The sequence below is a fragment of the Gorilla gorilla genome, chromosome 3 (genome assembly GCF_029281585.2).
Source record: "Gorilla gorilla gorilla isolate KB3781 chromosome 3, NHGRI_mGorGor1-v2.1_pri, whole genome shotgun sequence".
NCBI classification, from domain to species: domain Eukaryota; kingdom Metazoa; phylum Chordata; class Mammalia; order Primates; family Hominidae; genus Gorilla; species Gorilla gorilla.
Genome location: NC_073227.2, coordinates 20,198,265 through 20,211,968, shown reverse-complemented (window position 1 = coordinate 20,211,968; position 13,704 = coordinate 20,198,265).

Genomic DNA, 13,704 nt, shown 5'->3' with positions numbered 1-13,704 from the left:
AGGTGGAGGCTTAGTACTGTTATTCTGTTAAATTTTTACTAATTTATAGTTCTTTTGTTTCTTCCAATGTCATCTTTATTTGTAATTTGTTACATTTTTAAAGGAGTATTGATTACTTTCTTTTGTGTATCTACTAGAATATTTTTATTTTTGCTTATTATAAGGCTTACATAAAACATCTTACAATTATAATACCCTAAGTGAAGCTGACAATAGCCTAGTTTAGATCACATACAAACATTCTACACTTATTCTTCTTTCCCCCTCGACATTTATGCTATTGATTTTATACTTTATACCTATTTATCTTGTGTATATATTAATCAATTTTATAGCTATAGTTCTTTTAAATACATTTGTCTTTTAACTCTTATACTATATTTAAGAGCAATTTACACATAACCTTTAAATTATTAGATTATCATGAATTTAACTATATATCTACCTTTTACCAGTTACTTGTATAACTTTATGTGTTTTGATATTGATTCTTATTATTTTAGTCTGCTTCATACTGCTATAACAGAATACCAAAGATTAGGTCATTTATAATGAAGATAAATGTATTAAGTAATGGTTCTGGAGGTTGGAAGCACATGTTCAAGAAGCTGACTTCTGGTGAGGGTCTTCTTGCTACATAATTCCATGGCTAAGGGCAAAGAGAGTGCTAGAGAAATCAAGAGATAAAACTTACAGCTTCAAGCTATTTTATAATCAACATTAATTCCTTAACCAAGGTAGAGCATTCATGACCTAAAAAACTCCCATTAGGTCACACTTCCCAACACCGTTGCATTGAGGAATAAGATTCTAACAAAAGCTTTTTTGGGGACATATGCAAACCATAGTATATATTATTATTTGTTTAAACTCAAGGAACTCTCTTTATGATTCCTTTTATGTCTGGTTTTATGGTGCTGAATTCCCTTAGCATTTGTTTCTGTTGGAATGCCTTTATTTCTCTTTTATTTCTAACAAATACTGTTGCTGTTATAATATTCTTGGTTGACATTATTTTAAATCTTATTTTAGCTGTTTGCCCATGTCATTCCACTTTCTCCTGGTTTGCAGCTTTCTGTTGAGAAATCTCCCAATGATCTTATAAAAGGTCCTTTATATGTGACAACTTTCTTCTTTCTTGCTGCTTTGAAGATTCTGTCTTTGTCCTTGACTTCTGACCATGTAATTATTGTGTGTCTTGGTTATTTGTTTTTAATTGATCTGTTTTGTATTGGTTTTTTGAGCTTCTTAGTACATGTCTATATCCCTCCAAGTATTTGACAGGCCTTCAGACAGTATTTTTAAATAAGCTTTCTGTCTCTTTTTTCTCTTTTCTTTCTGCTGCTTTCACAATTCCTATATTCATACATTTGATGGTGTCCTAAAAATCCCTTATTCTTCTTTTACTAATTTTCCATTTTTATTTTTTGGTTCCTCTAATTGGCAAATTTAAAATATTCTGTCTTCAAGTGCACTAATTTGTCCTTCTGGATGATTGAATCTGCCTTTGAAACTAGAAGTTTTTCTGTTCTGGTATTGTCTTTAGCACCATAATTTCTGTTTATATTTTATAGTTTCTATTTCCTTTTTAACTTTTTATTTTACTCATGCAGTATTTTTTCTAATTGGATTTCAATGCCTATCTGTATCTTGTAGGATCTCATTGGGTTTTTTAGAAAGTATTATTTTGAATTATTTTTCAGATAATTTTTACATCTCCATTTCTTTGGGGTTAGATATTAGAGCTTTTTAAGTTTCCTTTGGTAGTTATGTTGTCTGACTCTAGTTATTCCTATAGCCTTGCATTGGTATCTGTGCTTGAACAAACAAATCTCTTTTTTGGTCTTATTGACTGGTTTTCCAGGTTAAAGTCCTCTTCTATTAGGTCTCTAGGCTGATGGGATTGCCTCAGAAGTTACAATTCAGTGGGATTGCATTCATGTGTCTTGGCTGATGTTGAATTGACAGTGGAGACTACAGTTGTGACCATTACCAGGGGCTCTAGTGGATGTGAGTCATATCTGGTCCCTGGGTGAACCAGACTGTCTCCAGGCCCTTGATCTGTATGGGGTGCTTTCAATGGGATAATGGTCCACTCTGAGATTTTAAGAGATATTTCAGATAACCATGAATGCTTATGGATATGGCTTCCTTCAGGTTTCTTGGAGGGCTCTTGTTGGATCACTGATGTGTCTCTGAGCTGGACACACTTCCACATCTATGACTGAAATTGGCTGGAACTGAAACATGAGATTGTTTTAGAATCCGCAACTGAGACCGAGATTTTCAAGGCTGTCGCTGAGATTATAGGTATATATATCTCCTAGTAGTTTCCTGGGTGAGCAGGCCTACTCTCATACAGCAGTCAAGAAGGGCTGTAGCCAGTTTATAGGGCTATTTAAAGATAAAAAATGAGATCAAGGTCAGGGTTTTACCCCATAGAAACAATGCACAATGGGCCTCAGTCCGGGTCTCCAGGTGGTCAGAGCTGCTTTCACTGTGCCAACTAGTGGGGCCATGACCAAGAGCCAGGGCCATTTGAGATATACTGTGGTAGTGAAATTGGCAAGCCTATCATGGGAACTCAGACAGGCATGTCTCCCAGAGGGACCCTGGGTAGTCAGAACTGCTATCAAACCATCTGTGAGGGGCTGAAACTGAGCTTCAAGACTACTTCAGAACTGATGGTGCAGTCAGTGTTGGCAAGTCTGTTCCAGTCGTACTAGGGGTGAGAATCTAAGCAGACCTCAATGTGAGCAAGATTGCTCCAAAACTGTAGCTGAAAGGGGCTGAACCTGAGATTTAGGGCCACTTCAAGATCTGCTATGAGAGAGGCCAGCAAGCAGGTCCATGCATGTGTTCTAGCAGTTCCCCGTATAGGCAAGATAACTTCAGGACTCCAACAGAGAAGGGTCAGTACCCAGACAGGGCCCCTTCTGGATCAGATCTGAGATGGAGCTCAGTAAGACTATCCCCTTGGCATAGAGTGTTGCACCTTCCAGTGGTTCTTTCTGCCATTTGGATTGCTCTCTGACTGCAACCAAGAGGGGTTGGAATTGAGTTTTCACGACCTCTTCAGAATCTGCTGTGGACTGGAAGCTAACTAGCCTACAAAGACGGCAGAAATGTACTAGTATCTCAGCAAATTTCTGAGGGGAGTACTCCCAGACTGTGGCAAAGAGGGGCTGGAGCCATGACAGGGCTCCCTCAGGATCTGTGTGGGACTGAGAGTGGCAAGTCTGGTGAGTGATAAGCATCAAGTTATAGACAGGTGAGTCTCCCAGCAGATTCCTGTGCCTTTGGGATTACTGCCTGGCTGCAGCAGAGAATGACTAGAGCTGAGATTGGGCCTCTTCAAGATCTATTGTGGACAGAAGCTGGCATATCTCTCTCAGAGGCTCAGATTGGCATGTCTCCCAGGGGTTCTCTCCATGAGTGGGATAATTTTTAGGCTGCGGCAGAGGGTCTGAGACAGAGACAGAATTCCTTCAGGATCTGCTGTGGGATAGAGTCCAGCAACCCTGTCCCAGTGGCACAAATGAATGAGTCTTTCTGGGTCCTTGATTGAGCTGTACTTAGACAGGCCATATCTGAGTGGGGCTGGAGACAAATGACATGATAACTTTTAAACCCACAGTGGAAACCAATGTCAGTGGGTTTGTCTGCCAAGGCACTAGTGTGCAGTATTCTTCCTGGATGGCCTGACAGATGGTTCTGATAGCAGATTTGACTACTCAACTTGAGTCTATATGCAAGCATTTTGGGGAGTGAGGTTATTTCTGGGTCTGAATCCAGAGCCAAATGAGCAGGTCTGCCACCTAGTTGTGGATCTGCACTCTCAAAATGACCCTCTTAGGTTTGGGGCTCCATCAGGATATCACAGAATTGCACCTTAACCCCAAGGCTCCCACAGAGAGACTTTATCCGTGGATGTGTGCAGACTTCTTGTTATGGGGAATATAAGTGAGTAATCACCTAGTCTACCATCTTTCTGACAACCCCCCTCCACCTTTTTTATTTCTTTCATAAATGTTTTGCAGTTTTCAGTGTGAAAGCATTTTTCTTCCTTGGTATACTTTTCCAAAGTATTTTATTATTTTGATGCTATTATAAATGAAGTTATCTTGATTTGCTTTCCAGATAGCTCATTTTTAGAGTATTGAAAAGCAATTGATTTTATGTGTTGATTTTTTTATGCTGTAACTTGACTAAATTTCTATATTACTTTTAACAGTTTGGGGAGGAGATATTTAGGGTTTTCTACATATTATGTCATCTGTAAATAGAGATAATTTTACTTCTCCTTTCCAATTTAGATGCCTTTCATATTTTTCTTGCTGAATTGCTCTGGCTACAACTTCAGTACTATGTTGAATAAAAATGTTGAAAGTAGGCATCCTGGACTTGTCCCTGATATCACAGGAAAAACTTTCAGTCTTTTATCACTGAGTATGATGTTAGCTGTCAGATATGTTTTCTTTTTCACTTACAAACACTGTTTTATTTCAGCAGAATTTTAAAATTCTGATGAATTAGTTATATTTTATTTGAAGTAGATGAAAACAAATACATGTCCATATAAGGGATATATGTGTACGTACTCATCATATATGAATAATGACATAAAGACACACAGATAGATACATACATACATAGATACATACATAGACAGACAGCTTTCTTGGTACTAAGAAATTTTTTCCTGCCATGAAATTTATGACTGTAGTTTTCTCTAATTATTTTCTTAGAAATTTTAAGGCCAGAGGTTTTATTTAGGACTTTGATCTACTGAAAATTAAACTTTGTATTTGGAGTGAAGAGGGGCTCAGGTACATTTTCTTTCAAATGGATACCCATTATTTTCCAGCACTGTTTTTTATTTTTTGTTTTTGTTTTTGTTTCTTAAAAGATTTTCTTTCCCCATTAAGTTAACTCAGACCTTGATTAAAAAATGTATTGATTAGATGTGGGTGGGTCTATTTCTCTACATTCTTTTCTGTCACACTGTGTATAGGCTCATCATCATGTCAGTGTCTCACTATTGCCATATGCCTACGTCCTCACTAATGGTACATTAATTTATATGTGTTAGGTTTATAGTAATTACTGAAATCAGGTTGTGCAGGTTCTGCAAAGTTTTTATCTTTTTTAAGACTGTTTTGCCTATTCTACATTATATGCAATTCCATATACATTTTAATGATAATTTTAATGTTGATTTCTTGAAAAGAGGTTGCTTTTAATTGGCATCAATTTGATGATAATGAACATCTTAAAAATACTGTCTTTCAATCCATAAACACGGTATACTTCTCCATTTATTTAGGTATTTGTTGTTATTTTTCAGTATATAGATCTTGTTCAGCTTTCCTTGGATGTCTTTCTAGGTATTAGAGGTGTGATCCTATTGTAAATATAATGTATTTATTAATTTAATAGTCTAAGTGGTTACTGCTAGTATGTCAAAAGTCCACTGGTATTTCTATTTTGACTCTCTATCATCAGACTTTTCAAAATGAACTTATTATTCTAGCAGTTCTTTCATCTTAAACTTTACATTGAAATAATGTTTGAGTCACATGGGTTGTAGGAAAAATACAGATTTCTCCTTTACTCTTTGCTTAGTTTCTCCAATAACATCTTGCAAAACTATACTATAATATCACAAACGGGTTAGTGACATTGATATAATCCATTAACGTTATTCATATAGTCCCGGTTTTACTTGTATGTGCGTTCACACACACATGCATATATGAGTATGCATGCATTTGATTCTGTGCAATTTTATCTTCTGTGTTGGCTTATATATCCACCACCCCAGTGAAGATGCACTCTTATATATGCATGCACACACACACACACACACACACACACACACATAAATGTCTATATATATATAGCAACTGTCATTACACATGTAGTATCATTAAATTGTTAGTACAAAAAAAATTCAGAGATTTTCTAGCTAAATGTCTAATTTTATAGATGATTAAGACCTGAAAATATGGATAGGCTTGTCAAAGATTATATAATAAATGAAAGAACAGACACTAAAGAAAATGCTCTTAAACTATCAATTCTACATCCATTTAACTCACCTGCAGTTTGTTGATAGTCTAATCTCCTTTACCATACAAATGAAACATAATATTCAATCAGTTTTATTATCCTATTATGTTATTTTTTTTCAATTTCATAACCACATACATTATGGCAAGGAGAATGGGGCATTTTGAAGTCATTTCAAATAGTTTTAATTGACTCTCCCTGGAAAGAATGAGGGATAAATAGAAAATACGGTTGATATTTATCAGTTAAGTGTAAAAAATAGCAAAAGATCTGAGGGAAGTGAAGACAAGGGAGGTCAAACAAAGTAATCCCCCATCTTCTCCTCTTCCCTGCCCACATAATACCTCTCTTATTCAATCATAAGGTACATGTCACTAGCATTTCAGGAGTGTAACGCAGTTACAGATATTAGCCTAAATGAGCAGAATGTTTGGTAAGTGTGTAGAAAAAAGTTTATTACAATTTAACAAAAATGAGAGGTTTAAAAGAAGAAAAAGACAAAAACACTTATACAAGCTTCAGAAGAAGCTGGCATAAGGAACAAGAGTTATGGTATCATTGGTCTATTTTTTCTCTTTTCTTTTAGAAAGAATTTGACATTTCCCACCTCATTGCTTTCTGTAATTCAAGCTAAGGAGTATTACTGAATTTTGTCATCATTTTTAAAAAGAACGTTTTTTCTTTTGTTTAGTTTTATCTTATTCAGATGTCTGACTGTCTATTTTTGATATCCTTTATTTAGCCTGTCTTCCCACCTTCAAGGATGCAGTGCAAATGGCAATTTCAGCAGATTTGGGGACAGCCAATTTCCATTAATAGAAGAATGACTAAAAATAATAAAGAAAATTATAATAGCAGCTAACATTTATAGACCTGACTATGTGGTGGGCCTTCTCTAACTGTAATTTCAGTATACAATTGCAGGAATCTTATGTGATAGGTAATAGTGATATGAATTTACAAAATTTGACTAAGGGTCAAGCTGCTAATAACTTAAGAAGTTAGGCTCACAAATCCTGGTCTTTCTTACTCCAAAGTCAATGAATTTAATATATGCTACCATTGCTACACTTCATTAAAACAAAACTTCCCCAGAATTTAAGTATGCCCAAATCTTGTCATGGCACAGATTCATGCCTTTCCCTGCAGCGACTGAGAATCTCTAAACTCTTGGATGATGGCAGCAGTTGGTCTCCCTGGATGGTCTTCACTGAGGAGCTGGATGCAATCTGGGGTGAGTGCTGCCTGACATATTTTCTGATCAATATTCTCTGCAGAGAACTTCTTTGAGGTAATCAGTCATGTTGGATTGATGCTCCCTTGGTAGAAGCATTAGTTGAGTGATTTGGCCAGGTCATTGTTATTTTTCCTTGTCCTTGAGATTCTATCATATTGTTATTTGTCATGCATTGAATGCTAATAGCAATGAGTTTTTCTAACTTAGTGTTTGCAAGAAAATTGACTCAAACACAGTAGTTCCAATTACATTCGTATGTGGTCTGTATGAGTGTCAATGAAATGCAAGCAGGTTGTTCACACATGATTTATACAATCTACAAAAGAGGTACACATTTATGTGGATTTGATGAAATTATTGTGCTGCAGTCATCTGTTGATTCTGAAATTTGTCGTTAGCTCTGTTCTGCTCCTTATAGTCAAGCTGACCTCAATAGATGGCTTTTTACGGGCTTTCTTGGAAGCTGGAATTTTTATGATTCACCCAGCGGAAGCATAGGCAGGAGACTGGAGGGCAGTAAGAACATAGAAGTAAGGGCATTTGTTTCTTCCATTTTTTTCTTCTTCAAGTTTTTTATCTTGCAAGAAATCTGTCCTCTCTAATTTTAGGACCCGTTCGGCAGACTCGCCTTGATTCTAATTTTCACTGGGTAAAGCCATGGACCTTGAGCTCTGAGGATATTGCCTTCTCTCTTGTATTTTTATTCTAGAGGGTGGTAGCAGCTTACCTAATTTCTAAATTGCTTCACCACCTCCTGTGTGCCTGTCAACAATTCTATCACCTAGGTATCCAATTCCTTACAGTAACTTCCCTCTGTTTGAAAGGAGTATAGATTCTGCTTTTCTAACTGGGATTTGTTTGGTGCACTTCAAAACTGGCTAGAAGCTCTTAAGTGTAGAGAATAGCTTTTGTTAGCTAGTGGAAGGTGAGCTACATAAAATCTAGCTGACCAGAATGGAGAATAGAGGGCTCAGAGATGGCAGATCTGTGAACTTGAGCAAGGATGAAGATACTTGTTTTTTTCCAGATGGGCCTATTTTACATACATTGTCTGGACAAACTTATTAAATATTTATTTTATTCTTGAAGGTGTCCCAGCTTGGACAGCAAATCATATGGCCACTATATTGATGCTAAATGAAGTCCACAGTGACTGTGTGAGACTGAGATTGCAGGCTCAGGTGTGGCCGAGCAGACAACATCAGGCTGAGATACCTGAGATACAACAAGCCTGCAGAGATAGCAGTGGTGGTGGTGGCAATGCCCAGTTAGGCTTGGCTGGTATCTAACTCCTTAAAAATTGCACAAAGAGGAGTGAGAGTAATGTGGACTGGGTCAAACAGTAATAAAATGGAAGAAAGAACTCAGCAGAGCAAGAGAAATTGAGGACTGACTGGTTTTGTGAGCTAAATGTGGCCTCACTTAAAAGCAGAGGGACCCAAAATGCAGACGACAAATGACGGCAACTCTGTGTTCACACTCGGTGTACAGAAAGTTAACTAGACACACCAGAGGCCCCTCCTCGGAAGATGGATCCGGTGCCAATATTTTGAGTAATCCAGACTTGTCACTTCTCAGGAAGCCCCTCAGGAGAATCAGACGGAAGGGCTGTGGAAATTGGGGATTCAAATGGGGTTGGGAATTCAACCAGCAGACAGGTTGCATTTTAAAGACCAGGTCTACCCGTCCTGAGCTTTTACTCTGCCGCATTCTTCACTGAACAAGAATGACTTTTCCATTTTTGCTGCCAATCGGTTGAATATTTATTCCATCTACTCCACCAAATATTATTTTTTAAAGCACTGAACTATGGCAAGAGGAGAAAGGTTTCAAAATAAATGATTATGTCCTAGAATTTTAGGAAGGTTGGAAAGTCATTTAAAATTTTCTTCAGAATTATTCATCTATCTCTTTAAAATATTGGTCAGTTCTAGAGTTTCCTTTGCCAACTGTACTCTTTTAACAGAGGCATGGCTTTATGTGCAGTTACATTAATAATCCACAAATTTCATTTTCCAGATTCTATACTATCTTCCTTCCTTCTTTCCTTCCTTCCCTCCATATACAATTGACTATTCATAATATGCCTTCCTGGAAAAGTGTCAGTTAAAGAAGAAGTTAAATGGTAATCTGTTATATCATGATGTCCACAACCTAGAAATATGTAAAGAGTTTTTTAACAAATAACTATTGCATTAAAAAAGATATGTACTAAAGTAGACATGTGGGCAAATGATATACAATTACAAAAAAAAAAAGAAAAAGGGAGAGAAAAAGAAAAAAAATTCACATTTTTTTCTACTCTAGCCCTTCACAAAGCCCATGTTTTGTTGTTGCTGTTGTTATTTTGAACATAATCTTTTTATCTTTATAGTCTTACAAGAAAGGTAGTATTTTTCCTGTTTGTTTTTTTTTAGATAGAAAACTGAGGATCAGAGAGATTAACTTTCCCAAGATCAAATGGAGATAATTGCAGAGCCAGAGCCCCATCTAGGCTGTCTTTCCTTACAGGTAACTGCATGGGCAACCAGAAAAGGATTTGAAGGAAAGGTGAGGCATAAGAAAGGTCTTCAGATGCTATTTATTAGGTGACTAGAAAGAGAAGAGCATTCTAGGTAGACGGAGCAACAGCAGCAAAGAGATGGTTTAAAATAAAACGGCACATTTAGGTTAAAGGAATGAGGAAAAATTTTTACAGCTGACAAGCAAACATTAATCCTTACTAAATCGTAATGTGTAGTGGAGTGGGGTGACATGTGCTTTATCGAGCTGTTGATTTAATAAGTAATATGATACTCGAGTAAGCTGTTGCCATAAAGAGACAAATGACTTCTATATTGTTAGAGTTTCCAGTCACTATATTGTCAACAGAGTATGCCAGGAGAGCAGAAGGGAGGATTTCAGTCTCCTGGAGCATTTCATAAACTCTCCTCTAAATGCATCTTGTCTGTAGGGTCCACAGCAAAATTGAAAAAGGTAATTTATTTTCCAAAGCCTTATTGCTATTTAGAGGGAACCTAATACAAAACATCAAAATGAATCTCCAAACAAAGTGCTCTCTCATTATATTTCTTTATTGCTACAAAGTTAAAATTTTCATTCGGAATTACAACTTGCAGTGTTACACCACAGGGAATGCCTATAGGCATCCTTGTTGTAAAGTGATTGTATCATCCTTAGGGCTCTACTGCAGTGATTATAACTTACATTTAACACTACTTTAAGGTTAAAGTCTAGTGAAATAAAGATGTAGTAACATTTAAAAACAATAGAGCTCATATATTGAAAAACAAGAATAAGTTATGGTTTTCCAAGAAAGGGAGGCTGAAGAGTATTTTTAGCAATGGAATAAGTTGCTAAAGCAGAAAGAGTTGGTGTAGAACTATATGATGCATGAATGGAGTGCCTGCTAGGCATCCTAGGTCTACAATCTTTCTCCATAAAGGGCCAGATAGTAAATATCTCAGGCTTTGCTGGACAAATGGTCTCTCTTGCAACTGTTCAACTCTGCTGTTATAGCACAAAAGCCTCCACAGAAAAACAGTCATGGCTATACTTCAATACTTAAAAAAAAAAAATGAAAGCAGTCCATAGTGTGCTGATCTTTGTTCTAAGCCAATTAAAACCTCATCTGATGCATGCGCCCCATTCATAGCATTGTGGTGTGTTGTACGTTAATGAATCTTAAGGAAGGATGCCTTTAACCATTCACTTTCTTGTATAATTCCTTTTTCTATTGATTCTGGGTTTAACTGTTTAATTTAGTTTGTTCAATGGGAATTCGGCAAATGTGTCATTAACAGAAGCTAAATAAGTACTTGTGCATCAGTACTTGCCTTCCTGGAACTCACCTGTCACATATTAAGGAGCCTGGTCTAGACTGCTCTATAATGAGTTACCACATGGAGAGAGATGCCCAGCCAAAGTGCAGCTTAAGTCTAGACAAGTTCATAAGACCATCCTAGACCCTCTCTAGCCTCAGTTGAGCCTCCAGATGCTATAGCTACATGAGTGAACCCATGAAAGACCAGCAGAATAATCGCCTGAGTTCAGCCAGTCCACAGAATTTTGAGAAAAAAATCCCACTAAGTTTTGAGGTGACTTGTTGTGTAGTAATAGATAACTGATAAATTAACTTTTACCACTTACAATCACAACATTTCATGATACTCTTAAAATCAGATACGCAGTATGAAATTTGAAACTAGTAGACTAGGATTTGAATTTAGGGACCCAGCATCACCAATGCTGTGACCTAAAGTTAGGCTCACACCTGTTTGCCTCTCACTTTGTCATCTGAAAAATGAAGATATTAACAGCACACAGAGCTGCCATCTTCCCTGTGATCATCTTTAATGCAGCACCTGACATGGATCAGAAAATGTGCTGGATGCTTTATGGTTCTTATCACTAATTTTTAGAATTACCACTTAAATATAAGAGTTTATATTAAGTGTGTAAGTGTTTATATAAGTGTATAAGAGTTTATGTAAGTTATCAGGGGACCTGCCCCGATAATCACGTAGGTTCTTTTCTATTTTCCTAAGCGTCGGCTGGCTTGAGAAATAAAGGGACAGAGTACAAAAGAGAGAAATTTTAAAGCTGGGCGTCCGGGGGAGACATCACACATTGGTAGGATCTGTGATGCCCCACAAGCCACAAAGAACAGCAAGTTTTTATTAGGGAGTTTCAAAAGGGGAGGGAGTATACGAATAGGTGTGGGTGACAGACATCAAGTACTTAACAGGGTAACAGAATATCACAAGGCAAGTGGAGGCAGGGCGAGGTCACAGGACCACAGGATGGAGGTGAAATTAAAATTGCTAATGAAGTTTCGGGCACCATTGTCATTGATAACATCTTATCAGGAGACAGGGTTGTGAGATCAACCGGTCTGACCAAAATTTATTAGGTGGGAATTTCGTCTTCCTGATAAGCCTGGGAGCGCTATGGGAGACTGGAGTTTATTTCACCTCTGCAATCTCGACCATAAGAGACAGGTACGCCCTGGGGGGGCCAGTTCAGAGATCTACCCCTAGGGGCGCATTCTGTTTCTCAGGGACGTTCCATGCTGAGAAAAGGAATTCAGCGATATTTCTCCCATTTGCTTTTGAAAGAAGAGAAATATGGCTCTGTTCTGCCCCGCTCACCAGCAGTCAGAGTTTAAGGTTTTCTCTCTTATTCCCTGAACAATTGCTGTTATCCTGTTCTTTTTTCAGGGTGCCCACATTTCATATTGCTCAAACACACATGCTGTACAATTTGTGTAGTTAATGCAATTATTACAGGGTCCTGAGATGATATACATCCTTCTCGGCTGACAGGATTAAGAGATTAAAGCAAAGACAGGCATAGGAAATCACAAGGATATTGATTGGGGAAGTGATAAGTGTCCATGAAATCTTTACAATTTATGTTTAGAGACTGCAGTAAAGACAGGCATAAGAAATTACAAAAGTATTAATTTGGGGAAGTAATAAATGTCCATAAAATCTTCACAATCCACGTTCTTCTGCCATGGCTTCAGCCGGTCCCTCCGTTTGGGTTCCCTGACTTCCCGCAACAATAAGTATATAAGGATTTATATAAATGTGTATTTTAAATATTGCCTAATTTTGCCATAGTCCCTTTCAAAGCGGTTCCAACAATTTGCAATATAGCCAGCAATGTGATTCTCCAAATACTCATCTTTCTGTATATCATAACAATTTTGTATATCGTCACAATCTGTTCTGTATATCATAGCAATTTTGAAAATGTACCACACTGACAATTAAAAATGGTATATTGGGGTTTTAATTTGCATTTATTTAAGTTTATTAACATCCTTAGACATATTTATAAGACATTTTAATTTATTTTTCAATGAATTCACTTTTGAGATCCTCAGTTAATTTTTTCTAAGTACCTAAAACTTTAGTAATAGATTTTAAAGTAAATTAGCCCTTTCCCATCTGATATGATTTGGCTGTGTCCCTCTCCACCAAATCTCATCTTGAATTGTAGTTCCCATAATCCCCACATGTCATGGGAGGGACCAGGTAGAGATAATTGAATCAAGGGTGTGGTTTCCCCATCCTGTTCTCATAATAGTGAGTTAATTCTCACAAGATCTGATTGTTTTATAAGGGGCTTCCCCTTCACTGGACACTAATTCTTCTATTTTCTGCTGCCTTACGAAGAAGGACGTGTTTTGCCTCCCCTTTTACTATGATTAAGTTTCCTGAGGCCTCCCCAGCCATGTTGAACTGTGAGTCAATTAAACCTCTTCTGTTTATAAATTACCCAGTCTCAGGCAGTTCTTTATAGCAACATGAGAACAGACTAATATGCCATCTATGTGGAAAATAAATTTTGACACGTCATGTTTGTGTTGGGCTTGACATTTTGTCCAT